Consider the following 27,706-nt stretch of genomic DNA (forward strand, 5'->3'; position numbering starts at 1 on the left):
AAAATATACACAAATACATGTTACGAATGAACGGACTTAGCATGAGAGTGAACATATATTGTACTCTTCACACTTTAACGGTAGAGGGAGATAGATGGTAAAATGGTTGGCGATATAATTATATATTTTATTATTATAAATATAGATAGGGACGTTGCTATATATAAATATACGATATAAATTGTGTAGAAATTATACGTATATGGTCGATAGATGGATGATTGAAAGGGGAAAAGAGAGATTCTCATGATTTGACTATATGCGATGATGTCAGAGAGAGAGAAGGAATAAAATTATGGCGTGAGAATGAAAAAGAGAGGCAAGAGTATTTTGAGGAGATGGAAGAAGGCGAGATTTATACGATTTACACAGTATATATACGTATGATGTGGGGGCTTAGGAAAGGGGGGGAATCACTTGAAAAAAAAACAACACGAATGGTCCCTGTTTTATATGCTATCGTATCTTGTCGCACACGTCGAAAAAAAAGAGACGTCCAAAACATAGCGACATCGGAGAGAAATCCATAGGGCAAAAATCCTCAATGTATCGCCATCTCCTTTCCTCCTGCGCAATATTGATGAAAACTTTGAGGATTCTGTGTGAAAGTGCGAGCGAGATGGCATATTGAAATGTGAGATTTTCAGGAAAGATAGAGTGAGATAGAAATAATACACGGATACAAAATTTTCGAATGAAGTTTTCTGCTACGGCGTTGTTGGGAGAGAGACGAGGACCTTTTTTTTCCTCTCTTGCTATATCTAACTACTATATAGCTATGGGTATATGTAGATATTTGATGCCTTATGTTGGATATAGGTATACATATATATTAATATGTTATGATGGCAGCAGCAGCTTCAGAAGCAATACTACCAACAGGAGCGACAAGCTCCGACTGTGGTAATTCATGGAAATTCCATAAGTTGGAATGAGATACAAAATATATTGATGGTATATTACCCTCTCTTGCTCACACATCATCCTATTTGAGATAGTGTTTGGTATAATTGTACATATATACATATACATAGCTGGTACTTTTCAATGCATATTGTGACATTGTTGCCAACTTTATGTGAAAATTTTTGAAATATTTTCCTGAATTTTTTTCTAACTCTGTCTTGGTCTTGCAATTTTTTTTATTTGTATCCATTATAAAATGAGAAATTTCATATCAATTCTACTTTTTAGGTAGTCTCTGAAGTTACAATTGCAAAGATTTAAGATTATAAATTTCCAATGTTGCCAAATGACTAAATTCACTTGGTTCGAAGACTTTAATCGAAATGTAGACTAGGCTTCCAACTTTGTAGCTTTCTACTTCTAATGATTGCAGAATCTACTTGTATACTGATTTTCTTTAACAAGTTTGGCAATTGAATTTACATCTACCTTCACGTAATAAAACCGTTTTTCATCTTAAATACCTTTGATTTAGTAGTATAATTTACTTAAGTTGTTCAAGAACGGTATAATTATGAATTGTGACTTACGTAGTGATATAGTGCTACATAGTACATACACTGAGAAAAAGAAGAGGCTGCGATTAACTTTTTTTCGTCATAAATTTAACACGTTTTGGGTGTAAAAATATATCAACTTCTTTTAAAGTTAATTTTACACCTTTTAAGGGTAAAATCAACATGAAAGAAGGGTAACTTTAACTCGTAATACACCTAAAAAGGGTTATAATTACACCGTATTATTAATCGTATCGAGATATTCGTAATACAACGTTATAGGGTAAGATGGGATAATTTGGAATCATGTCTAATTTCGAACTGCTAGGTTTCCTAACATTTTTAGATGGCAAAAGGAGAAACAACGAAGAAGTACTCTAGAATGTAATCTTGTACATCTTCGTGGTTTTCTTTTTCTCTTTCACCGACTTAAACAGTGAGGAAATCCCAAAATTCCGAAAAAGAAATGATTCCAAATTATACCATTTTACCCTACTGTATATTATCAGTTGAAACTAACAATAAGTCGCTTAAGAAATCAAGTTTTGGTCACTCTTCTTCCTTAGAACCGTAGATGTGAGTGACTTTGCCTCCCTACTATGCGTAAGCTTTTTCTTTAATTCTAGAACTGAAGTATGGTCGTTAACAATCCGATTCATAACGTCCGATCGGTTAATTGTTTGAATTAAACAAAACCCTTCGAAAAACTGACATTCAGACATGACTTATCAGACATTCACTCTGAAGTAAATCTCAAGTAAGCACTATTATCATTAGAGTTCAAATATGAATTTATTATGGAAGTTATATTCTGTTTCACACAAGTTATTTACAATAGTTGGTAAATAAATTCCAATTGAACATATAAAACTAGTATAAAATCTGTATAACAGTTAGAAAACCGTCGTTTCTTGGCCTAACGACTAAGATCAAAGTGTTAATACAAGTTTCAAGGTACGTTATCTTTGAAACGGATGGATGGATATTCAAGTAGGGTAAATGTCCTAATTCAAAACTATTTTCAAACGCTTTAATTTTGACAGAAGATTCACCACATTAAGTACATATTTTTTCTGAAGAGAATTACATAAATTTGCTCCTTGACTCTTCTAGAATGTTGCTGTTTAGTGAAAATTCTTTAGATATAATTTGAAAACTTAAATACAAGAAAAATACGCGAGTGTAAAATGCTTCTATTGGAAACAAATGAATCCAAATGGAGACAAGGGAAAGTTTCTAATTGGAGACAAACAGTGTAAGTGAAACCGCGACGAAAGCCTTCCAAAACCTTGTTGAGTTGCTCTTGAGTGCAGGATTTGTTCTTATTCCTTGTCTTTTCTCCTTTTCCATCTAAAATAATAAGAAAATCTCCTATTGAAGCATTTGCAGACACTTCAGAAAAATCCTTTTTGTTCACGAAATAGGTAATTATTTCATTAGAAAACTTCACGTACCGTTAACAATAAAGATTAGCACTTAATTTAACTAAAATTAGCCAAAAATATGACATAAAAGTTAAACAAAACGAATAAACAACAGTCATCTCATTGTGTTTTTCATTGGAAAACATGGTCAATCGATGAAAAATTCGATGGTGAAAAGGTACACTTTTAATTTTTCTGAGAAATAACTAAATTAAAATTTGTGAATATGAATGGATTTTCGCCTTATTTGGAGCAAAATTAACTAAATAATGAAACTGCGGTATAGAAAATATATAACTATAATAATTTTGTACTGTATTAGGTGAGATTCTTAACAATCTCACCTACTATAATCCTAACAAAACCTCATGTCCTCCGATCGGCCCCAAACTTTGCCAGTATGTGTTTTGACACTTCCTGACCACGAATATATGGATGGCTAAAAACCGTTCCCGTCCGTTTATCATGAAAACAATGACGTTTCCATTTGGAGTAGCGAAAATTTTCCATATGGATCAGGTTTTGAATTAGCTTAATTTACCCTATGTATGACATATTGTAGTAGGACTTTTGAGCCTAGAGGATTTGGAATGAGAAAGCCTGTCCTGACGAAGACTCTTCTAAGGTAACGGTACCAGCGTTGTTCAGCTGGGGTGGTAACTTTGAGGAGTGCTATAACGGTGGCTAACTTCAAGTTACGATATCGCTACAGTTCCACTAGATAGGGTTGTGAGTGCTCGCCGAGTTATTCCGAAGGTACAATAGAATCGGCTCCTCAGTCGGTCGTCACCAGAGAAGTGAAGCGATGAGGATGCCAGATTCGTGGCTATCTTGGAATAAGCAATGGTGGCTCACTCCCGGACACAAGCAAGTTGGGTGCTCCAGCATGTTCTGGTGCGAGCCTGTAGCAAGTCTTGCTACAATATTTTTTCTAGTTCTCGATATGGTTAAAAAACGGTTTGATTTAAAACGTTTATCTGTAAATTTTATGGAAAATTTATGCTATAGTTTAATTTTATTTCTATTTGATTGATGTTGAATTATTTTTTGGCTTTCTAATATGAAAAAATGGCCAATATTATGATACTAATTGATGGAAAGGTCGATATGATGAAGAGTTCAAGATTTTATTGCATCGCTGTTTTTTTTAAGTCTCAAATTCGTGTTTTATAGTTTTATTATATCAATGGCAATAGGAAAACTATAAATTTTTATTAGATTAACCATATTAACTATCTTTTACTTATGTTTTCCTATTTCTAGGGAAAAAAGTCATTTTCTTTTTACTATTACAAGTATTGTTAATGGTGGAATATGGTAAAAAAACACGTATATTTTCCTTTATCAAGCAATTCAGTTTGCTGTAAAAAATAAAAAAAAGAACGAAGAAGAAAAGAATAAAGAAAGAAAAGGAATAATAAATGAAAATATCACATTCTCTAGAATGGCTAGAATGATAATGAAATGTTGGCATTACTGTACTCTAATGGAACTGAATGAGGGCTGATTTCTATGAAAGCTTCGACTCTATGTGTTAAGCATGTTGAATGTGTCGTTTTCTTTGAAAATTGTATGGAATATATATGTATAAAAAAAAATTGAAAGAAAAATATTATAACGTATAAAAGCAACAAGATAAAATTTTGCTCTAAGAGTGTGTATTTGAAGAAAATGCTGCTTTTTGCTCAATAGAGCTGATTTTCAACATTTTACCACAACATATTGTATTGCAATGCAATTGTACAAAACGGGACTAAATTGTGAAGGCGAGATATGGTGTGAGACTGAGAGAAAATGTTCAAAAAAGGAAAAGAGCATAATAGATTGTGTTAAAAGAAATATAACGATATTATAGAAAAGAAGGTGAGAGAAATAAGAGTGGAAAATTTTTTGATGTAGAAATTTTTTTTTCTATACCTCAAGCTACATATTCAGTGTAAATTGTAAGAGAAAATATGAACAAAATGTCTCTTGCAGAACTTGAAGTTGAAACGTTTAAGAAAATTTCGTATTTCATCTCAATTGAAGAGAAAAAAAGCAAAACTTTTTATCCACATTGCGAATTGCAGTTAGTAATATACATTATACCCGGAACAATGTGTATGGGAGGGTGTTGAAGAGGCAAGAGTAAGAATATCATTAAAGTTGATTAAATTAGATAAGAAATTTTATATTAGAGACTGTGGAGTGAAAAAGCAGCATAATATAGAGGGGAGTTTCTGTCTGCTAGTCTTGTCAGTTGAGTGTGTACTAAAAAGAAGGAGAGAAAAAAAGGAAAACGAAGCCCAAGACATTCATTAGCAAAAGACAAAAAGCGGGTTTAAATGAGAAATTTTCTCTACTCTTTATCACAGAACAACATTGTTGATGTTGATTTTTTTGCAAAACAAAAGGGGGATATACAAGAGAAAATCCTTGGAGTAATTCGTATCTAAAGGGTCTAAATAGGGGAAAGTTTTGCAGCTTCGTAATGTTGCAGCTTCGTAAAAGTTGATTTTTTTACAAGTTAATAAATGAATTTCATCCATGGTTATATATTCTAATAGCTAGTCCAACATCTCACATTTCCTGACAAACTTGGAAGCCTAGGCCTCTTTTCCTGGGTCCAAAAGGCAAAAATAAAAATGGGCCTAAAATCGTAATTCTGATGTATTTGATGCATTTTTTCACACTTCAAGTTTGTTTTCGAAAACAGAATTATTCCAAGTTAAAGAGGGTTTATCAAGGTTAATATTCACCGTAAAAATATTTTACTCGAAGGGATTCATTTTTCAGGATAGAGGAAAATTCATAAAAATTACCATCTTCGTAGCTCGGGAAAATTGAATTTTACAGCTTCGTAAAAACATCTATCAAAATTATTGACCATTGACTTTGAGAATTCCTCACTGTTGTGAGTCATACTGTGCACACTGCTCTAGAATATTTGACCCATAAGAGATTTCGCTGAATACGTTCACAAGAAAATTGGGATATTAAACGATTTTCATGAAAATTTCGAAGGAAAACACGCATTTCCTGATTAAAATGAGACTTCATGAAATGCTTTTCTTTTACTTCTATCAAATCAAACGTTAAGCCTAAATCTGTTTATGGTAGGTTTGATTCCTTCACTGCCAATGCGGTGCTTTTTGAGCATTTTTCATTAAATTTCCTTTGTTTTCACACAGAATTTTCTCCATATTACTTTGAATTGGTCACTGGTCATTTCCAGAATCATTTATGTTCAAGAGATGGTCTGTAAGACAGATTGTAGGTGTTAGAGAAAATCCTAGGATTGCAATACGCATGATTAGTGCTTTCTGATTTGTGCAGTGATGAAGCAAGACTGCTTATGGTAGATGTGATTCTTTAATTGCCACTTCGATGCATTATGAGTATTTCTTATTCAATTTTTCTTTTTTTTTTTTAAGTGGAACTTCCCACATTTCATTTTAAATTGGTGGCAGATCATTTTCGAAATTAGTTATGTCCGAAATATGTTCTATAAAACCGATTGGTTAGAGAAAATGCGAGGATTACAAGAGATGTGTTTATGAGAGAATCACACCTAGCCAAACATTTAATTGACTGTCAGAATGCAGTGCAAAAATGGTTATTCAAGTATACAAACGGTGAAAAGAAGTAGATGACAGTTCCATCTAGGTAGCGATGCCCAAATGTGTCCCAAAAATTTTTGTGTCTGGTGTAATGTTTCCTGGAAAAATGAAGCCTACATAGGTGGGCAAAATGTTGTACGAAGCTGAGCAAACCAGGGCAGTTTCGTAAAAATCGTCACTAAATTTTCATTTTCCTGTAGAGGAAAATCCAAGGATTTCCAGGAATTTTATGAGCCGGAATGATGTACCCAGTAAGAGATTTTTTTGACATAGTGGTTTGTGTGGCATCCAGTAAAAAATGCTAAATCTTGGACATCATTGTCCGTACGAAGCTGCACAACCTCCCCCTAGAGACCACACAAATTCAATGGAAAATGTTTGCAAAAGTAAAAAGAGTGAAGTTTAAAACGTTTGGTTACCATTGGGATTTTCTAAAATGACTTTTTCCCTAAGAAGGGTATTTATTGTTTTAGTTTAGAGCGAAAATTTAAATCCCTTTTGTATTGTGCTACCGTATAAATAGAATGTGGTTTTCATTGTGCTTCTTTTGTATTATTTTAAAGTCAAAAATCAATTTGGATTGGAATATTTTATCACCTTAGTGACCTAAATCCTAAAATAGTATCCTCAAAACTATACCTGGAGGTAATTGGGTTTTATTTATTACCTGGAGTACTGCCATTATGTGGATTCTATGATTCTCTTTAAAAGTGAAATATTTTCTTTTCACCGTAACTGTAAGTTTAAAAAAAAACTGGTTTTAGAAAAAGGATAATTATTTTAGTAAAAAGCATTATACGTAGCTTTAAAGTCTATCAAATAGCAATCTTTTAGTTTTTCAAGAACTGAAACATTCAAAGAAGTCCTCTGAATAGTTTTCAGAAGTTTTATAAGGGAGAACCCTATAGAAAAAAATATATAAAAGGAAAGAACAAAGTTTTTCTTTTTTTAATGCAATAATAGAGTCCGACACTTGGAGCTTCGTGTTTTATTCTCTCCACTTTGATGTGTATGTTCACAGAGGGGGTGGCTTATCTGATGGGAACTCACTGGAGCCTAACAACAGCAACTCCATTGAGTATTCCATATATGTATGTAGCATAGCTTTGGAGCTCCGGTACTATGAGGGCTGTATCAGACTATCTCACTCTTTTTTGCCACATTGAGGCTGGAAAATGTTGGTGGAAAAAAAATTATAATATTAAAAAAAAAGTCTAGTGCATTTTTTTTTAGTTTTACGTGAAAGGTTTTTACCATTTTGTATTTTTATTCCATTTGGCAGATTACAATCGTGGCTTGGATGGGTTGAAAAGAATTGGGAAAGAGAAAAAATATTATTATTTATTTTACCTATGTGAATGCATTAAAAGCAGAGTTTTCCGATAGAATTGGACAAAGACGCATAGGGAAAAAAATAAAGCGATAGAAAAATTATAATCTAGATGAGTTGTATATGGAGTACAAAAAAAGTTTCCATTTGTACAATAAATTTATAAGAGTGAGGGGTTATGTAAAAAAAAATAGAAAAAAAATTGTAGATTGAAAAATCTATCTATACGCTTGGAATATTTCTATAATTGCAATTATGAGGAGTGTGTAAATATTTTAATACAATTTATTGATGGTAGAAATGTGAAGAGAAAACATAAAATTTTATTAACTTTATAGAATAAATTCTAAAACCAATTAGAAAATTCTTGCTGAAATCATATTTGAATTTTTGTTGACTTTAAAATAAAGTAAATTATTAGTCATTCCGTAAACAATTTGTATAATAACACTTAGGCTTGTTGAAATTTTATAATGATCCTAATTGTTCCTCTTTTGCTCTCAATCGATACAGAGAAATGTACGTTTTGCTTTCTTATCAATTACCTTACAACTCGTTAGCTTATTTTTTTGTTGACTTTCATATTACATATATTTTTCCTTTGGTAATTTTATTTGCATGTATGCCAAAGTGGTATGTGAGACTGTATAAAAAAGACACCTGAGTCAATTAGGAACTGGTATAAGATTGAAGATGGTACGAAGACGAGACAGAGTTCAATTCACCAAGAATGGCTGAAGAGAGTGAGGAATTAAATGAATTTATTCCACCATTCCATGAATATTAATTTTTTTCTCTCTTGCTCTTTTTTCTTTTCCATACCCACATCACTCGATCTCATTTTGAATCTCAAGATGGATGATGAGGGAGGGGAGTTAAGAGAGGAAGTAGAATCATAAGAAAATCCATCCATTTTGTCTTTGATGGTGATGTGATTTCTCAAAAAGTCAAGAAACAAGTTCAATGATAATGCTTTCACTCCTCGGCGAGAAAAATAAGAGAAGTAATATCCAGGGACATTATCGAAAATACTTAATTATCTTGATGTGGTTTTTTTCTCTCTAAAGTTGCTCTCCTAATTGAGTCCACCTGTTTTCTTTCAGAGTCTTTCATATTCATTCTGACATTCTTTGCATTCGTCTTTAGCAAATTACTTGAAAATACTTTCTGAATATTTTACTGAAAGACGATGGTATAGTTTTTTCCTTCTTTTTATTGAGTTTCACAAAAAGAATATGGAACATTGAAAGGAAGAAAATGAATGCTTCGAATTTGGTTTTGTGATATTATAGCTCAGCTTCTGTCCAGATTGGTGAAGCTTCTATGACTGAGTAGATGTTTACTGAAAAGATTTTGAGATATTTATTTTAATAAATACGACTAGGCCAGTTAGACGTTAAACTTGAATTCTTACTGCTACTTCTCTTGTATTCTAGATTTGACAATTCCTATTAGCGGTCTTACTAAAATACTGTAAAGCCCTATAATCCAGAGCTGTATTTATTATAAACACAGAGCTGCGTTTATTTGAACGCCAAAATCGCGAATGAGTCGAAATCTCGAATAGCTAAAATCTCGAAAGCCAAAATTCTGAACGTCAAAATCCTGAAAGCAAAATTCCCGAAAAATCGAAATACCGAAAGCCAAAATCCTGAACGTCAAAATCCTGAAAGCCAAATTCCCGAAAAGTTGAAATACCGAAAGCCAAAATCCTGAACGTCAAAATCCTGAAAGCCAAATTCCCGAAAAGTCGAAATACCGAAAGCCAAAATCCTGAACGTCAAAATCCTGAAAGCCAAATTCCCGAAAAGTCGAAATACCGAAAGCCAAAATCCTGAACGTCAAAATCCTGAAATCCAAATTCCCGGAAAGTCGAAATACCAAAAGCAAAAATCCTGAAAGCCAAATTCCAGAAAAGTCAAAATACCGAAATCCAAAATTCTGAACGTCAAAATCCTGAAAGCCAAATTCCCGAAAAGTCGAAATACCGAAAGCCAAAATTCTGAACGTCAAAATCCTGAAAGCCAAATTCCCGAAAAGTCGAAATCCTGAAAGCCGAAATCCCGAAAAACCAAAATCCCGAAAAGCAAAAGTCCCAAAAAGGCAAAATCCCGATCGGGATTTTGGCCATCACCGCTTGGAACATATCGACGCTTCCACTCCATACTATGTTATCTCAGAATGACAACATTTCAGGAGAGCCATTTGAAGTTGGCGATTTCCTATGCTGCCTCCGTAATTTTTTTTTTTTAGAAAAAATGTAATATCTCGTTACCCGGACGTCGGATGACCACCAAATTTTCACCAGTTGTAGATCTCGGTCCTAGGAACAACATATCTCTTGGAGTAATAAAAGGCTAAGTCGACTTAGCATAGTATGGAATGGAGCCGTCGATATATGAGGTGCTCTAATTGAACCGTAACATTTTTAAACCACTGTTTTTGAAGTCTGAAAATTATAGCGATCTGAATTTGGTTACAGTTCAACTGGGCTACCCGGGCTACCCTTTACTTTTACCCTTGCCTTAGATACTTTTGATACATTAGATACCAGACACCTAGTTTCTTCAGTTTTCTTGTATATATGTTACCTCGGATTTTTTAAAAATCTCTTATAGGTATCATTAAGTTTTAGGTCTATTTAAGACGTTTTTAAAACTATTGCCATCTTTTAAATAGTTTACAAAATAAGTTCAAGGCGATCTTTATGTGTCTTCATCTGTCTTGAATTTTAAGTTTTAATATGTAGGGGAAAGTAATCTCCCTGCGAACGTTCATGCCTTCGAATAATATGGATTTTCTTTTATTTTTCCTAAGACACTTACACATTTCTATTAACTATTAGTTAGCTTGTCATCACTTATTGATAATTATGTGACAATAATGTGGAAATCTCTTAGGAAACGCGACAGAAATTCACATTATTCGAAGGCATGAACGTTCGAAGAGAGAGTACTTTCCCCTATAATAGTAAGATATATGCAGTTTCAATAACCTTTAATCTTTAATATCTATTATGTCTATGACCATAAGATAATATTTTATGGCATCACATTTTTTTGAAATTTAAAAGCATTGATACGTTCGAGTAAAATAATATGAAATACTAAAGCTAAGCGACTTACTCCTCTCGTTCAATAATTACTTTCCGGATTTGAGAGCTCTCTCCGATTGAAGTTTTTCCTAGTTACATCAAAAGTGAGCAAGTTCTGCCATCGTGAAATTCCACGAAAGTACACAAAAATTCACTTTTTGCACCAAACGTTTACAAACTGTTGTTGACATTGTTTACGATTGAAGTATCAAGAATACCGATATTCGAAATGGCAAAACAATCTGCGCTAAAGCGACTAATACGTGAACTTGAACTTTATACGGGATTCAGACCTAAGGCTTATACAGGCTTCAGACCTAAGGCTTAGGTATATGGCTTAACTTCTCTAATTCCTTATCAGTCAAGATTTGTTGGGAAAATACGATTTAGGGTTGAACATTATGGGCAAATGATCCGGTTAATTCTGAAAAATCAATAAAATCGGTTGCTATTTTGGAATTTGAGACTTTCGGGAACTGGGCTAAACCTCAGGTCTGAAGCCGGCATTAGCCATATGGTTTAAGTACTCTTAATTCCTTATCAATCATGATTTTTTCAAAAGATTTAAGATAATTAACCTATTAGGTTTTCAAGAAGCAATAAAGTTGCTCGCTTTATGGGATTTGGAGACCTTCGGGAACTGGACTAAACCTCTAGTCTGAAGACTGCTTTAGGCTTCCGCTAGATTTTCGAATAGTCGTTGTCTTTTCGAAAGGTTGTTACTGATCGGAGCCATTACTACCCTTCTAAAGCCAAAAGTTGATTTAGAAATTCCTAAAGGCTTTTATAGCCTTTTTTAAATTTTTATTAAATACTTCAAAACCAAATATAGCTTAATGTTAATGAAATCAATACTATATACATTAAATTGACCTTGGTTGCAGAATCATCCATTAGAAAATATGGGGTTTGTTGGTAGTTTCTGTTGTAACTTTTTTTTCTGTTTAATGTGCGTTGGCGTGGGAGTAATTCAATCCTTCAGCCTTATGGTTTGTTGATGATGGTGCTTTTAATTTAATGTCAGTAAATCGATTTTCCATATTCAACACATTATAAAATTATGTTAACCAATGCAAGTTGGTATGGCTGAATTCTAATGACTTCTTAGTAGACTGAAAGTCCTTCAAAAGTTATTTAAAAATTTATATGAATAGAATTTTTAAATTTTTTGAATGAGATTTAAAAGGAAAGAAAGTAGCAAATTTCATAACATTATGTAGTAATATTTAGCAGAGTAGTTGAGAAATGTTACTACGTATTTGCTGTTCTGGGTAGAGTAATTAGATGAAAAATTCTCGTCTTTCAATCAATTACCGGATGATTAACTAATGGCTCGTTTGCCAAGAAGCCGGAATTGACTGGGGAAATAAATAAACGAGGGAAAATTGCGCTCAGAAATTGAAATATTTGTTGATAGGACGAAAATACAAGAGGTTGATTGGGAAGAAAAAAAAAAGTTAAAGAGGACGTGATGTAAATTTCCTCTATTTTTTTTCTTTTCCTCAATATGTTCTCTATTTTCTATGTACCAATACAAAAAAAAATTAGAAATTGTTAGTACTGGAACTTGAGACTGTGAAATCTCTTGGTATATTTTGAGAGTTATAATGAAAAACAGGATGGGTCTTCTTAAATTATCTCATATAAATGAAATACGAAGTTCAAAAGGCTTGAGCATATTGTGCACAGTAAAAAATAAGTACCACTATAATAGTAGGTAATTTTTGACATCTCTATTATAGTGGTAATTTTGGGAAAAGTGTAATTTTTAAAACGTGTAATCTTCAGCGTGTAATATTTTTTTTGCGTGTAATTTCCAGCATGTAATGTTTTTCCGTGTAATTTGGAAAATGTAATTTTCAAAAATGTGTAAAAAGGAGCGTGTAAAATTAAAAAAACATGTAATTTCTAGCGTGTATTTTTATTTTTCCAAAAAAAAAATTCTTTTCACAATTTTTCCCTCTTCGTTTATTGGTTATCGATGTCCAGCAGCAAAAGCTTCGTTTATGTGAAAAGACTTCTTTTTTGAGGATGCAATTTTGGTGATCTGAAAATTAGAAAAAAAAACAATCAGTTTTTAGACGGAAAATAGAATTTTAAGATTCGCAGGTCCAGGAGCGACATAAGCGCAATTTTGAAAAGATTAAGTAGATGATAAGAAAAAAAAACTAACCTTAGGGCTGCTTGCTTCCTTCGTGAGATATTCCTCCATGCGCATCTTCCTAATTGCTGCATTCCAGCTTCTAGTCGTTTTATCAGCATACTTTCATTTCACCTGGATGTCCATCTCCGTGATCCAGTTCCCTCTGTACATAAAAAATAAGCTTAATTAAATGAAAGTCGCCCACAGAAGTAAATGCCCTATAAACAGGGTACTAAGGGATATCGTTCCCGGAACTACACAATCGTAATCTTAGAAGTTGAATAGCGGAAAAAATACGCTCCAAACTTTCACTGAAACTTGGGAGGATCAATGAGTGATGGATTTGAGATTCAGTAAGAGCACAGGAGGGCCCCACGAAGTAGAAACACTGAGGGAAATCGTCTATTCCGGGAATAGAATGTGGAATTGTGACAAGTTATAACATGTTCAATACCCGTTGAAATATATGCAGATTTTCACACTGTATTTCTTAAGGATTGGACTGAAGGACTGATGATCACAAGGGGTGGTTATTGTGGGGGCCACCACTGGCAGAAAACTGCCCTTTGGACCAGAAATCCGAGGAAAAATATGCACAGTAGAAAGAAACTGAAAGTGACGCCACGTAAATTTCAACACTGGATTTTTTCAACAATCACTCACATAAAACTTTGAAAATTCACACTACCAGGAGTATTCCACTTTTTTCTTGAGGGATTTGGTCTTTTTCGCAAAATTAGGGGCTATAAAACTCAAAAAACGAAGGAAAATACTCACCGAGGTGGATGCTTCCAGCAGCTGTCAAACTATGATGGCGATTTTACACGTTTTTGAGTACATGCACCAAATTTTACACGTTGTTGAATATTTACCACTTTTCAAGTGACACTGTTCCACTTAAATAGTGGTAAAAATTACATGTTTGAGTTACACGCTGAAAATTTTTACACAAATTATTTTTTACACAAAATTTACCATTTTAATAGTGGTAAAAATTAAAATTTACAATTTTTTTAGTGGTAATTTGGAAATTACACGTTATTTTTTTTACACGATTTTTTACTGTGTGAGCATAAATAAAAGACCACAAGAGATATTGTGAGAAAATCAGTGTGTGGGATTTTATAAATTTAGAAATTATGAGAGACACTTTATAATTTTCTTTTACGTCAATTAAAATCATGGTGAAATTTTGCATGGAAAATAATTTCATGTTGGATTTGGTATAATCTTGGAAGGAAATGCGGTGTCAATCAAAATAAAAGGATTTTCATCATTCTTTCAATCATTTATGTCATTTTATTTTATTTTTTATTTTTTTACTTTACTTGTCATCTAGGTCTCCATTCAATGTACTATATAGCTTTTTAACATTTTCCATCCATTTTCTGCCTTTCTCGTTATATATCTCTAATTTAATTTTCCATCTTCAAGATAGACAGACAGACACAAGAGACAGACAGCCAAGACTAAAATTAGTGTTCATATTGCATTCATCGTCGTGGTATAAGACGTAAATGACAATATTTCTCTGCATTGTGCACAAATAGGGTGTGTCGTTCAAAATGCAAAATATTACAGCCTTTGTGTCTCCCAAATGAATCCAAACTAATTTAATTTTCTGGGACTTTTTTTTTTAATCTGGATACCAAGTTATATGAATGTATATAATACGAAAAGTCTCAAAAAAATTGTATAGCCAACTAATGAAGTGTTTCACTTCGTTTATTTGCAATTGAGTCAATTTTTCGTGGTTAGAATTTAAAATCTTATGTTTTGACAAATGAATATAATATCTTTGAAATACGATGATTTTTTCTTCCAATATCCAATTCACGAAAAATTTTCCACGCGGAATTAAAGTTGATTTTCTAGGTGAGAAGTAAAAATAAGTAATAAAAAAAAACTAGTATTACGAAAGAAACCAAATAGAGACGATATTTTCAGGTGTATAAAAGATTAAATTCAGAGGTCATTTGCCGCCATTTCCGAATATTCAAATAAATTTTTATAATATTAATCTAGTGGAAGAGATTGCTGTGTCCTCGACGAAATCACACATAATTTTCAGGTTTCAAATTGATTGGGTGTTTATGTAATGAAGAAATTTTATGTGAAGAAAAAAAAATTAACCACAAGAGAAGTGTTTGTAGGCCAGTTTTTCTCTGCAAATGTGACATGGGAAAACAAGGTGGATGGTAGTATCATTAATATGGAACCACAATTTAACCCTCACCCTGTGTGGTTTTCCTCAAGAAATAGAAAGATGAAACGTCTCCCGTCTGTAAAACAAGTGAAATACAAAAATAGAATAACATTATGAATTCAAGTCTTTCATCTTACAATGGGAAAGATGGGGGAATTTTTATTCCTGTTTCATCATCATGATATGTACATATGTTTATATATATATATATATATATATATATATATATATATATATATATGTCTCGGCTGTATTTGTTCTTTCTCTTCCATCACAAAAAATACCACTAATTCACAATATGGTTCGGTATAAATGCATTGAATGGAGGCAGATAGTTTTAGCATGATGCTGTAACAAAATGCATTAAGTATGAACTAAATATTACAAAACTTTGATAAAATTGGTCAATTTGTTAGCTACACAACGTATGTAATTTACAAAATATGCTTTATTTGGTAACAGATATGTATGTATAACATAATCATAACAAACAAGTTTTTCCTAAACTATTGCTTATCTCTTCAAAAAAGACCATTTAATCAGTGCTTGCTCTACGATACAGGTTCGAATTACATTAACTAGCGCCTTAACCCTTTGAGGACGATTGGGACACCGGTGTCCCATAAAGAAAATAATTTTTCCTAACTACCTAAAGTTATTTTTTTCTAATGTTTGTACATAATTGTAAAGTAGAAGGTTGAAGGAATCTAGAATATTTTTTGTAAGTTTTTAGCTACTTGCTATGTATCAAATATTTAAGCTAAAAAATGACGATTTTTTAAATTCTCAAATTCATAATTGATTTTATTTATTTTTTAAATTAAATCCGTATATTGTCAAGAACACCCAAAATACCCAAGTTGGTCAGAAGATTTCTGGAGATTCCTCCAGAAAATCACAGATCTTCTGGGATTTTCTTCTGTATTTTGTCAAGAAAACCCAAAATACCCAAGTTGGTCAGAAGATTTCTCCAGCTTCCTCCAGGAAATCCCAGTTCTTTTGGGATTTTTTTGGATATAATGCCCAAAACACTTCAGATACCTTCTGTGGTCAGAGGATTCCTGGAGCTTCCCCCAGGAAATCCCAGATATACTAGGATTTTCTTGTATATTATACCCAAAACACTTCAGATACCTTCTGTGGTCAGAGGATTCCTGGAGCTTTCTCGAGAAAATCCCAGATCTACTAGGATTTTCTTGTATATTATGCCCGAAACACTTTAGATACCTTCTGTGATTAGAGGATTCCTGGAGCTTCGTCCAGGAAATCTCAGAACTTCTGGGATTTTCTTATATATTATGCCCAAAACACTTCAGATACATTCTGTGGTCAGAGGATTCCTGGAGCTTCCTCCAGGTAATCCTAGATCTTCTGGGATTTTCTTGTATATTATGTCAAAAACCCATCAGATACCTTCTGTGGTCAGAGGTAAGAACAATTACTTAAATTTTTGGGCTATTTATGTTCCTATCCTTCATAGAGACAAAAAATACACAGAATCAGACTCTGTTGGACTTTCCAAGGTTAAATGTAAGACTTATCATTGATTATGTTTACCAGTTTTATTTTTATTGTCGATTTTCGGTCTAAAGTGTCTCGTCCTTAAAGGGTTATCTTGAAATCCGCAGTTTTTTGATCAAAGAAACGTGAAAAATTACAGAAGAAAATGCACCGATTTCATTTCAGCTGAAATCAGGTACTGGATTTTTGAAAGAAAATAATAATAATAATGCTGGCACAACATTCCATGAAGGAACTAGGCCTTCCCACAAGGGGATTTCTAGGCACGCATTATTATTTTTTTCTTGTACGGGATGAGGTTGTCAGTCCAATGCCCCGTGGAATCAAGTGCAGTGAAGCTCATTGGATGCAATCCGAACACCTTTAACGCCAGAATAATTTCTGGTGACCTAAAGGGGATTCGAACCCGGGACACTTGCATCATAGAGCGAGTGCTCTACCACTTGACCCATCACTGAGAAAAAAAGGAGGGTGCGATTAACTTTTTTTCCTCATAACTTTAACACTTTTCAGGTGTAAAAATATATCAACTTTTTTAATGTTAATTTTACACCTTTTTAAGGGTAAAATTAACATGAAAAAAGGTAACTTTAACCCCCAGTACACCTAAAAAGGGTAATATTTACACCGATTTCGGATCAATACTGCAGGGTAAAATTAACATTTCCGGAACGTTATTTTAACTTTTTCGGATTTCTCTCTGTGATTGAGTGCCCTATTGCTCGATATACAACTCAGAATTCACTGTTAAACTGATGAGAACAGTTTCTATTAGTAGATGATTTCCTTACAGTCACACCAAACACACAACGACACAACTCATTACCGAATAACGTAATATTTGGCCATCTAGTTTTAAGCAATCTATCATTGTCCTAATGATGCAGACCTTTATTGCATACAAGTCTATTACCCAAAAGCATTTATTCGATCTCCTCGAACTCTGAATATTTGTAACGTTGTAACTTCTTAGAGCAGGCGTATTACTTTTATTAGCCTTAATATTAAGTTACTTCAAACACGCTTCTGTGTTAAGTTATATGGCCCTCTATAATATTAATACGGATTCAAGGTTTGAAATGAATCATGGGTCTGTAAATAAATCCCCTTCTCTCTATTTTCCCCCTTCTTTCATGACATTTAGCATCGTCGCCTCTTTTTACGTCTTCCACATATTTTGGTAATATTTTTCATCATCATGGTAACCTTTAGTATTCACACACTGGGGAACTGAAATAAAAGGGTGGTATACTTTAATCGTATCACTTTTTTTTTGTTATTCAGGATGAAATTTAAATTTATGCAATGGCAATTTTAGAGGTATCCTCGCCAAACCCAAGTGTCTCCAACGAATATGAGTTGGTACTATGTAATTTTATGGTGAATTTTCATGTGTGAATGAAGGAAAAAAAAGGAATTGAGTGTGACAGAGAACAAAAATGTCTCCAAGCAATTGAATAAAATACACTGTGAAATTATGTATTATGCACATAAAATATAAGCGTGAATGGCAATATAAGGATGAGAAGAGAGTTGCTGTATATTATTTTGTTCTGTTGCTGATATCATTCAGGGGTATGTTGGGCTTAAAACCGGAGAGCGAATGAGATGGCTAAAGTAGAGGGTAGAAACATATGGTAATTTTTAGGAATGCCAGAAAACTATGTTTTAAACATATTGCCATTTGTTCACCATATAGAAGTCAGATATGACTTAGGGACATTGAAGTGAAAGAAGGGTGGTTGAAATTTCTGCAATGACACTATGTGACGATAAGTGGAAAGTATATATTTATATATATTATATATATATTTCTGGGTTTACAAATGAAATGGAAGGGAGAGAAAATAAAATACTTTTGGGGAAAATTGTTGGGGGAAGTGAAAAATTACCATCATTGCTGTATTTCACGACTATTCTGTATATAACAGCAATCTGACTTTAAAATTTTGAAATGGTATGAGAGAGAAGGATTTACCTCAATGTATTCCACTCATACTTTAAAGCAAATGTATCGTTTCAGCTGTATTTTATGCCACAGCGGCTTTCAATGCAGATGGATTAAAATGTGCTTAAATGCGACTGTCCTGAACTAATCGTATATGTCACTGGATATTTTCTGCATTATAATGTTGGGTGTAGTTACATTCCCAAAAGAGTGTACAGATGCAGATGTTTTAGTCTCGTGAGCTGATTAAAAAACGCATCAGGCTTGAAGTGAAAGATGTCAGTTGTTTTAGGCGATTGCGAGAGAAATGATAAGACTTTACGTAATTTAGGGTAAAATTTGGAAAGACGGACACTTAAGGAATAGCTTAACCTCATAGGGTCAAAAGAACACCTGTTCGGAAGGGAACACTCATTGGCGATTTCGTCAAAATATTAAAATTTATTTACAGTATTTCAAGGGGTGAATAAATGGCTCTCGGAGTGAATCGTGAGCGGCAATCGGCAAAATTGGGCGATCTGGAGCTAAAAATCGACAGATCGGAATGATTTTAGCGAAGAATCGACAGATTCAAATGTCAGTTCGCTCTTATGAAGTATTCCTTTATTCCTCATATTTATTTTATTAAAAAAGCGTCACTGGTAAAAATAAAAGGATCAAATTGATTCAATTTTTTCAATTCAATTTATATATTTCTCCTCAATTAATGCTTGATTGCGTCTGCCGCCGACTTACCACGACCGATCTCATCAGGTAAGCGGCAGAAACCCTGAATCATAGATCGTATATGCCAGGATTTATGCAGTTTTACAATTTCAATCAGTTAGTTAAAAGCGCTGTCGTTGCGTAAGGATAGGGCAACAGGAGTAAACATATTGAGAGATTAGTGCCAGCTTGGCCAAAAAAGGCACGTGTTGCTGACACTTGGATACATTAAAGGGTGGGGGGGCAGAGAGTTGAGTCCGAGGACCCAGGTAGAGGTTTTGTTTTTAGGTGTGGGAAGAGCTAGGAAAGCCTAGACAAATAGAGTACAATAGCAGAGGCGTCACAGAGCTCCGAACGCCCACAATCCGCTCCGCAATCCACAGCCAGAGGCCCAGTCAAGAGGGTATCCCACGGGGTATACTTAGGATGAACTTCTAGGTTGATAGGTTGATAGATTCTTTTGCAAAGGATGGATCAAATGCACATGTCCTATCATGAAAAATGTGCATTCATAGTTCGAAATTTGATCCATCCTTTGCAAAAGGATCAAATTTGGATCAATTTGATCCTTTTATTTTTACCAGTGGTTTGTTTAAATAACTCGTTTAAACTGTGTGGTTCGCTTAAATTCGTGTCGCGGAATTTCTGCCAAATTGACATACCGGCACGAGATCGACAAATTCGTGCTACATCAGCAAATCAGCACAATTTTTACAAAAGATCGTTAAATCGGCAGTTATCTACTCTGCGCTGTATCTAATAAGATTCAAGTAATAAAAACTGTACCAAATTCCGGCCAGATTGTAATTTCGGACACTTCTTTTGTTCCTCAAATTTCCATGGATTTGTAGTTTTTCTCATACTCTAAGGGATTATACAATGCAAAAATTCACAAAAAATGTCGCTTCGACGAACGAGATGATCTGAAAAAGTCTGAAAGTATTTCGGAAGGTCAAGGAATTATTAAAATCAAGGTGGCCAAAATATTACCTAAAGCAATATCTATATTTTTATTCATTTTAAAATATAAAAATGATTTCAGAGAAAATAAAGACGATGAAATGTACTACAAGGTTCCAAGCAAAACTCCTTAAAAAGTTTGCCTATAAGGATAAGTGGTCAAATTTACTATCCCAAATGATATAAAATAGATGCCAATAGGTCGGAATACGATTTCTTAAAATTCCAGTAGGTGTTCTTTCGACCCTATGTATACAAAATTTGCCTTTCATAGTCGGCATTCGGTTTGTCCGACTTTCAGCGCTGTCCGCCTTTTGACAAATTACCCTAATTTGGGATAGAACCTAAATTAGAATTTTGAAATTTCCTCATTGTTCTTAGATTGGAAGAGCCAAAAAGAAGACCTTGGAAAAGTACAGGCCCAACACTGTAAAGCACTACTTCATGGTATTTCCTATTCATTTTGGCTATCTAAAATAGTGAAGAAATCACAATTCCAATTTAGGGTCGGTTCCAAATTACCCCGTTATACCCTAATATAAGTAACTTATGCGAGTTTCAGCCTGGAAGTTTAGCCTACTTCCCAAAGGTCTCGAAGTCCCAAATATTAGATATTTTTCGGAATGGAATGGATCATTTGTCCTTAATATTCAATCCTAAGTTAAATACTTCCCAACAATCTTTCCGGAAAAGAAATTAGTGAAGATAATACGGGCTTCAGAACTGAGGACCCAAATGGTGTCAGACTGATCCTCGAGAATATTTAGCTTGTAAAATTTAGCAGTTAAGATTTATCCAAAATTGTCATACGTTGAGGGCTTATGATCATTGATTTAGGGGTCCTTTGCATAAATTTTCTTTACCATTTTACACGCTAAATATTCTCGAGGATCAGCCTGAAACTATTTGGGCTTTAAGGCTTAGGCATATGGCTTAACTTCTGGGCATAGGGTAAAAGCTACCATCCCCTCGCAACCACCCTCAAATAACTTGTGACCGGTGAGCTCCCAGATCCAAGAAAAACACCAGAGTTCCTCTTGTAGATTTTTATTAATTTCACTGCTACATCTTTCTTGAATATCCGGGGGCCAGATAGGCCGCTTGGAACACCGGGTATAAGGGGGTTCTCCCCCAAAAGGAACACCCTCGGGATCGGGACGAACCGGGGTGGACCTTCCAGGGATTGATCACGGATAAGCCGAAGCGGATCCCTCAAATTTACTCAAATTCTCGCTTACAACTCCGAACCTGAACTCCTGAGTGAATCATTTCAGTCCCTATGATTGCGATTTTATATGCGTTGCTCGCAAGAATTATAGGCAAAAGCGAAAAATCGCATATAAAACCGTAACATTATACACATTTTGTCTGAAAAATATGTAATTTTCATAAAATATGTAGCAAAACATACAAAATTGTGTAATCAGTTGATAATTTTACAGTGTTAATTACACAATTTAGCATTGCATAAAATTTATTTTACACATTTTTTAGATTACACATTTTGTTGAAATAAATATTACTTTAACTGTACAACAATGAATTGTAGTAATAGAGCAAAGCAGCGATTATCATTGTAATCTTTTTTCCCTTCTGAAGGTTTATAAACTATTCTAGTAGTAACAACATTTCACAGACCATAAACCTACAAGGAAACTTAGTAAAAAAAGAATAAATAAAAAGATAAATCATACCATAAAAAATGTATTTTCTATAGTCATGCATGTGTGAAAATGTCCACTCTTTCTCTAGTAATTAACAACCATTGTAGCTGTTCTTGAAGTTGTAAACCAAAGACATAGTTTAAGCATTTTGCAAATTTATTTTGAAATTTTCAAAAATTTTCAGATGCTTAATTTAAATTAGGGAATAGTACAAATTCTATTGTGACACACTACAATTAGTATAAATTTTAATTGTATCTAAAATATTTTAATTCAAGATTCAAAATGTTTTTCATCACATTTGAATTTTTAAATTTTCATCAAATATATTTGCTGTGTGCATTTTCATAGGAATATAGGAAGAGTGAGAGAGCAATATAAGATGGTATAGAACATTAACTTCTGTGAAACTGACTGTCTGGTATTCAGAGCAGAATGCTTATGCAATCTTTTTACAGAATCATCATTTTAATGCAAAAGTAGCATTTTACAACGCCCTGGGAGTCAGATAGTTGTGCTCACGTGAATTTTCCGAGAAAAATCGTTCATGAAAGGTATATAGAATTGTGAAAATGAATTCTCACTCTGTGCTCCGCAACACTAAGTGAATTCAAATGACTTGTAAAATATTTTTTTGCTAATGTGTATTTAGAAGCAGCCAGATGTAAAAAGTTCCAATTGTTTATTAGTCTCTCTCAACCATAATATACATAATAGCAAAACATATTGAATATTTCTGGCACAAAAGAGTGAGGTGTTTTTCTCCATGAAGATTTTTTTTAACCAAAACGAAAAAAAAAACTATTTTTCGAGGTTATGAATTTAGATGTAGAAAAAATCCAACTGTACGGATACGAGTTGTTTTATATAAGAATGAACTATATATATACACAGTGGATGTACATAGTATATCTACTAATCTTTGGTGAAGGAAAGACACAACATTAATTCGAAAATAGATTCAGTAAAATATACACAATGTAATGTTTGTGAATAATTTTCTATTGGTCAGACGCAGAATATAAATTTGATATTAAATTTAACACATTTTAGAAACTGCTGGGATATTGCCACATGTGTCTTTTAGCTTAACATTTAAATATGCATTTTAGTAAATGTTGAAAGTGACTTGAATTAAGACACAAGAATATTCTTAAAGAAAGAATTGAATTTATAGACTTTTTTGTGTAATGGCCTCTACACATTGGAAGCAATTTTCGTCAAAAATAGCATTTTTGACAGAACTTTGACGTTTACGCCTACAGCACTACACGCAATATCTTTCAAAAATAGCATTTTTGACAGAACTTTGGCATTGCCATTTACAGCAGTGCAGACGATTTCCTTCAAAAAAGCAATTTTTGACGAAAATTTGCTCCTTAAAGGTGTCTACACATTGGGAGCAATTTTCGTCAAAAATTGCGTTTTTGACAGAAATTTGACGTTTCCACCTACAACACCGCAGGGAATTTCTTTCAAAAAAGCAATTTTTGACAAAAATTGCTCCCAATGTGTAGAGGCCATAAGATACCTTAATGGTATCTACACATTATTAGAAATTTTTATCAAAAATAATCTTTGAAATATTCTTCAAAATAATTGCCTACACATTTGGTGAGAATTTTTGACAAAAATATGGGTTTTGAAGGAAATATTGTTTAATGCAGGGGCATGACGTTTTCTATACTGTCCATAATTTTCCAGCGTTCCGAAAAAACTTTTGAGTTTACTAGTTATTTTCTGTCATTGTAGAATGAATTAACAAAAAATACTAATACAAAATAAAAGCCAACTTAATATTTAATAGGCAACCGAAAACCCCAAAATTGGCAAACTACGTAGTTCTGGAGATATCTCGTGAAATGTGTACGAAAACTGGAAAAAATGTACACTAAAACCGGTCACATTTTTCAGAGCTAATGTCACTTCCCTGGTTTAATGTGTAGGGGGAAGTGATGTGCCTTTGAACTGAAGCAGCTCTGCAATAGAACTTATAGAAACTAGACAATTGCAATGATAAAATTTAGCTCCATAAACCGTTTGTGAAACTAAAATACATCATTATAATGCTCAATTTTATTTAAAAATAGTACAAAAAGCCCCATTTCAAAGGTGCCTCACTTTCCCTAGGCAATTTCTTTAAAAATCACAATCCAATTCAAGATAATTTGCATCAAAACATTTTCATCAAAAACTACCCGCTACACATTGGAATAAAATTCAACCAAAAAATTTTTGGCATAATTTTTGAAGAAAAGTATCACGATTTGAGATTGTTTTTTCAATCTGAAATTTTCAAGAGAAAATTTGTTGTTTCCTGCTGGAAAATGTGCGAGTTCCTTGTTATAGTATTTAGAGAGTTTTTGAGGAAAATTTTCTCAAAATGTAAAGGAAGGGTCTATTTTTTTTCGGGAAATGTCGATCCTGGTGGAATTAAACCTAGCCTTTGAAGGAACATTTCCTCTGATCTTTCTCTAGTCTTCAGGTGTTCTTTAGTACAGTGGCCTCGTACTCCGTGGACTACAACATGAATAGGAATGAGTTAATTAACGCACTCCTTGGCAACTCCATTGACTTTCCAGATTGCGCGAACATAACCTCAAAATTTGTCTATTTTCGTCTGAAAATATTGTGCAATATTCGCAATTTGCTGTGGGGCTAGGTTGTTTTTTCACGATAATCTCAAAAACACTTTAAGTTTAAACAGAAGAATTCCAGAAACTATCCGCAGGAAATTAATTTGTAATTAGGAGAGCCTACACATTGGGAGCAATTTTCGTCAAAAATTGATTTTTCAAAGCAAAATACAGGAAGTGCTGTATGTGGAAACGTCAATATACTGTCAAAAATGTGTTTTTTACGAAACAATGTATAGACGCTGTGTAGACTATACACTGTGTAGACGCTTTATGGCATCTACACACATATTACACAGGCGTAGGAAGTTTCCTTCAATATGGACATAAATTTCTCTACTGTGTGTAGAGACCATTAAAGCTATAGGTTGGACACCACCGGGACGACATCCCCAGAAAAATAATCTTCCTTTTTTGCATATTTGGAAAATATCTTATGATAACGCACTAAGACCTTTTTTCGCTTCGGAAAACGTTTCAGGAATATGATGTCCCGTTCATTAAGTCTTCAAAACGTTTTGAATTATTTTGTTAATTTTTAAACAAAAATTCATTAAATACTATCCTTTGAAACTTCTACAAACACTTTTCTCACTTTTTCCAGCAATGATACAACAAATTTTCATGAAAAACAATCACAAGAGCAAGAGACTCGGGAATGATAGGAATCTGTCAAAAAAATTTTGAAGGAAAATATACCCAACGCGAAGGCATTTTTCTTCAAAAATTCCTTCAAAAAATAGATTTTTTTCTTTCAAAAATGTTTGAAATAATTTTTGATAGAAGTTTTTTTTTTTTGAAGATTATGTGTAAACACCTAAAGACTATTCAGATAAATTTATATAATCGGTATGTGAATGTGTTTGAGAGTAGTTAAATTGCTTTACGTAATTTAATTAAATTTCAACTAAATTGAACTTGGATGGACGGGAGAAAACATTCTAAAGAAATGTAATTGAATTCTATTGAAAGCATTTGGTGGTTGAAGAATACATTCTCACAGAGAAGTTTTTATTGGTCATATGTTTTTTTTTCTTGTTCTTTTCTAAACAATTTTATTGTTCATCAATTATTTAGCTTTTACTTAACATAAATTGACAATTTATTTTATCTTGTATAGAACCGACAATATTATTCTCATAAGGCCACCCGCATTTATTTCTTATTCCATCAATCGTCACGACTTAGCTGCAGAAAATAGCTTATGTCTTGTAGTCAAACTTTGGGTTGATCTTTAGATGGAACTGACTAGAAATTGAACCTCTTGGTCGAATATGCTTAGAGAGGTTCAAATATAGAATTAATCGAGAAACACGTTTGTATTAACGTAATTTTATTCAGGGTCGCCCGAAGACATTCATTTGTATATATCTTATACATATCTGTATATATAAGATTTTCAAATCATGTTGTATAAAAGTTTTTTTTTTCAATATGCTTCTCTATACATTATTATGTTTGTAAAATTCCATTTAAAAAAAAAGATTTTTTTTAGGACGACCTTGGAAATATTTTCACACATGCCATTGTATAGTTTAAAGATGTTCTCAAGATCTCTACACATAAATCAATAGTTTTTCCCATCAAGTCTATAAAAGATAATTTTTTGAAAAGATATGAAAAACGCCTATGATGCAATATTGAATATTGTGGACAAAAACTGTGTAATTTGTCGAGTGTAGGCAATGTTTAACACTTGAATGTGATGAGAGATTTAGAGCAGGTAAACATTTGTATAGTTCTGTTGAGAAATTTACAATGTGCTCATTTGGTAGAAGAAAATTTTTTGGGGAAAACATAAATTTCTGTATAAGTGGTTCTTGGCAAAATTTTCTGGTATTTCAAGATTCAATTATCGTTTTTCATTTCTGGAAGGCTAAGAACATTGCGCAAAATCAAGAAAACTTTTTCATTTGGATTTCATTGAAAAATGTCTTGCATGAATAAGAAAAGATTATTTTTTTAAAGAATTCCAGTTGAAATTCTAAATTGAAGTCATATGAGTGACTTGTTTAAATTCATTAGAGCTGTGAATAGTACACAAAATTCACCGTGAGAAGAGACAAACAAATGAAAAAGGAATTAACACAGAAGTAAATGGGAATATTTCTATGAATTTCAGACAACTTAAATGTTGGAATTTTTATTGAAAGTCACACTCGAATGATTTCAGGGAATTTTTTTTCAAAAGGATCTCCCACTCACATTATAAAATCCATTTTAGCAATCTTAAATGTACATCTTTACACGAAAGCCTATAGAACTTACTCAGAATGTGTGAAAATTTTGAAAAGGAAATAAAGATTTAAAGTTAAAAATTGACTTGACCATGCACCCTTCCTACCTTATTCGAAAAATCAAAGATTTAGTAAATATAAAGGGACTAATAAAAGATTGTTGTGGTATTTTACTGAATCCTCAATCTCCTTTATCTTGAAGAATCGACTTTTCACTTGTCACATTTTGCCCCAGGTTCCCTAAAAAGTAGGGTAAGATGGGGTTTTTCTTGGAATCATATGTAATTTGAAACTTTGAGAATTTCTAAGAGTTTTCGATGGCAAAAGAAATAAAAGAACACGAAGAATTACTCTCGAATCTAAAGTATTGTACTTTTTCCTGATTTTCTTTTTCTCATTGATCGTCTGAAAAAGTGAGAAAATTTCAAAATTCCGAATTAGACATGATTCCGAATTACCCCATCTTAGCCTAATTCAAAATTATAGAGGTCTGTTCGGAACTGAAAGTCAATTTAAAATAAATTCAATCTGAACAACTTAATACTCTCTGGACTCTGGAAGTCTTTAGTAGTTGTCTTCTGGTTAGGGGGAGTTCTGCCAGGGTTCGAGGACTCATAGTGCCTAAAGTTCAAGATGACTGCCTCTATCGGTCGCTTTTTGTAAAAGGCGCCATTCTGTTTAATTCTCTTCCGAGTGATTGCCGTATTTCTGCGGCTACTATTCGTAATTTCTATCTTCAGGCTGGATCCTAGAAGCAATTAATTTGTTTCTTGAAC

General features: G+C 33.2%; 1 protein-coding gene and 1 long non-coding RNA gene across 6 annotated transcripts in view; one reads left to right on the forward strand and one right to left on the reverse strand.

Moving 5' to 3' along the window:
- LOC129808021 (protein split ends) overlaps nt 1–27,706 on the forward strand; it is a 168,491-nt gene that overhangs the window by 13,219 nt on the left and 127,566 nt on the right. The window lies entirely within an intron of this gene.
- On the reverse strand, nt 12,614–13,993 carry LOC129808026 (uncharacterized). Its single transcript, XR_008752342.1, has 3 exons — nt 13,831–13,993; nt 13,084–13,216; nt 12,614–12,957 (listed from the first exon to the last, which is right to left on the reverse strand). It is a non-coding gene; the product is annotated as an uncharacterized LOC129808026 (long non-coding RNA).

Source organism: Phlebotomus papatasi, chromosome 3 (genome assembly GCF_024763615.1).
Source record: "Phlebotomus papatasi isolate M1 chromosome 3, Ppap_2.1, whole genome shotgun sequence".
Lineage (NCBI taxonomy): Eukaryota > Metazoa > Arthropoda > Insecta > Diptera > Psychodidae > Phlebotomus > Phlebotomus papatasi.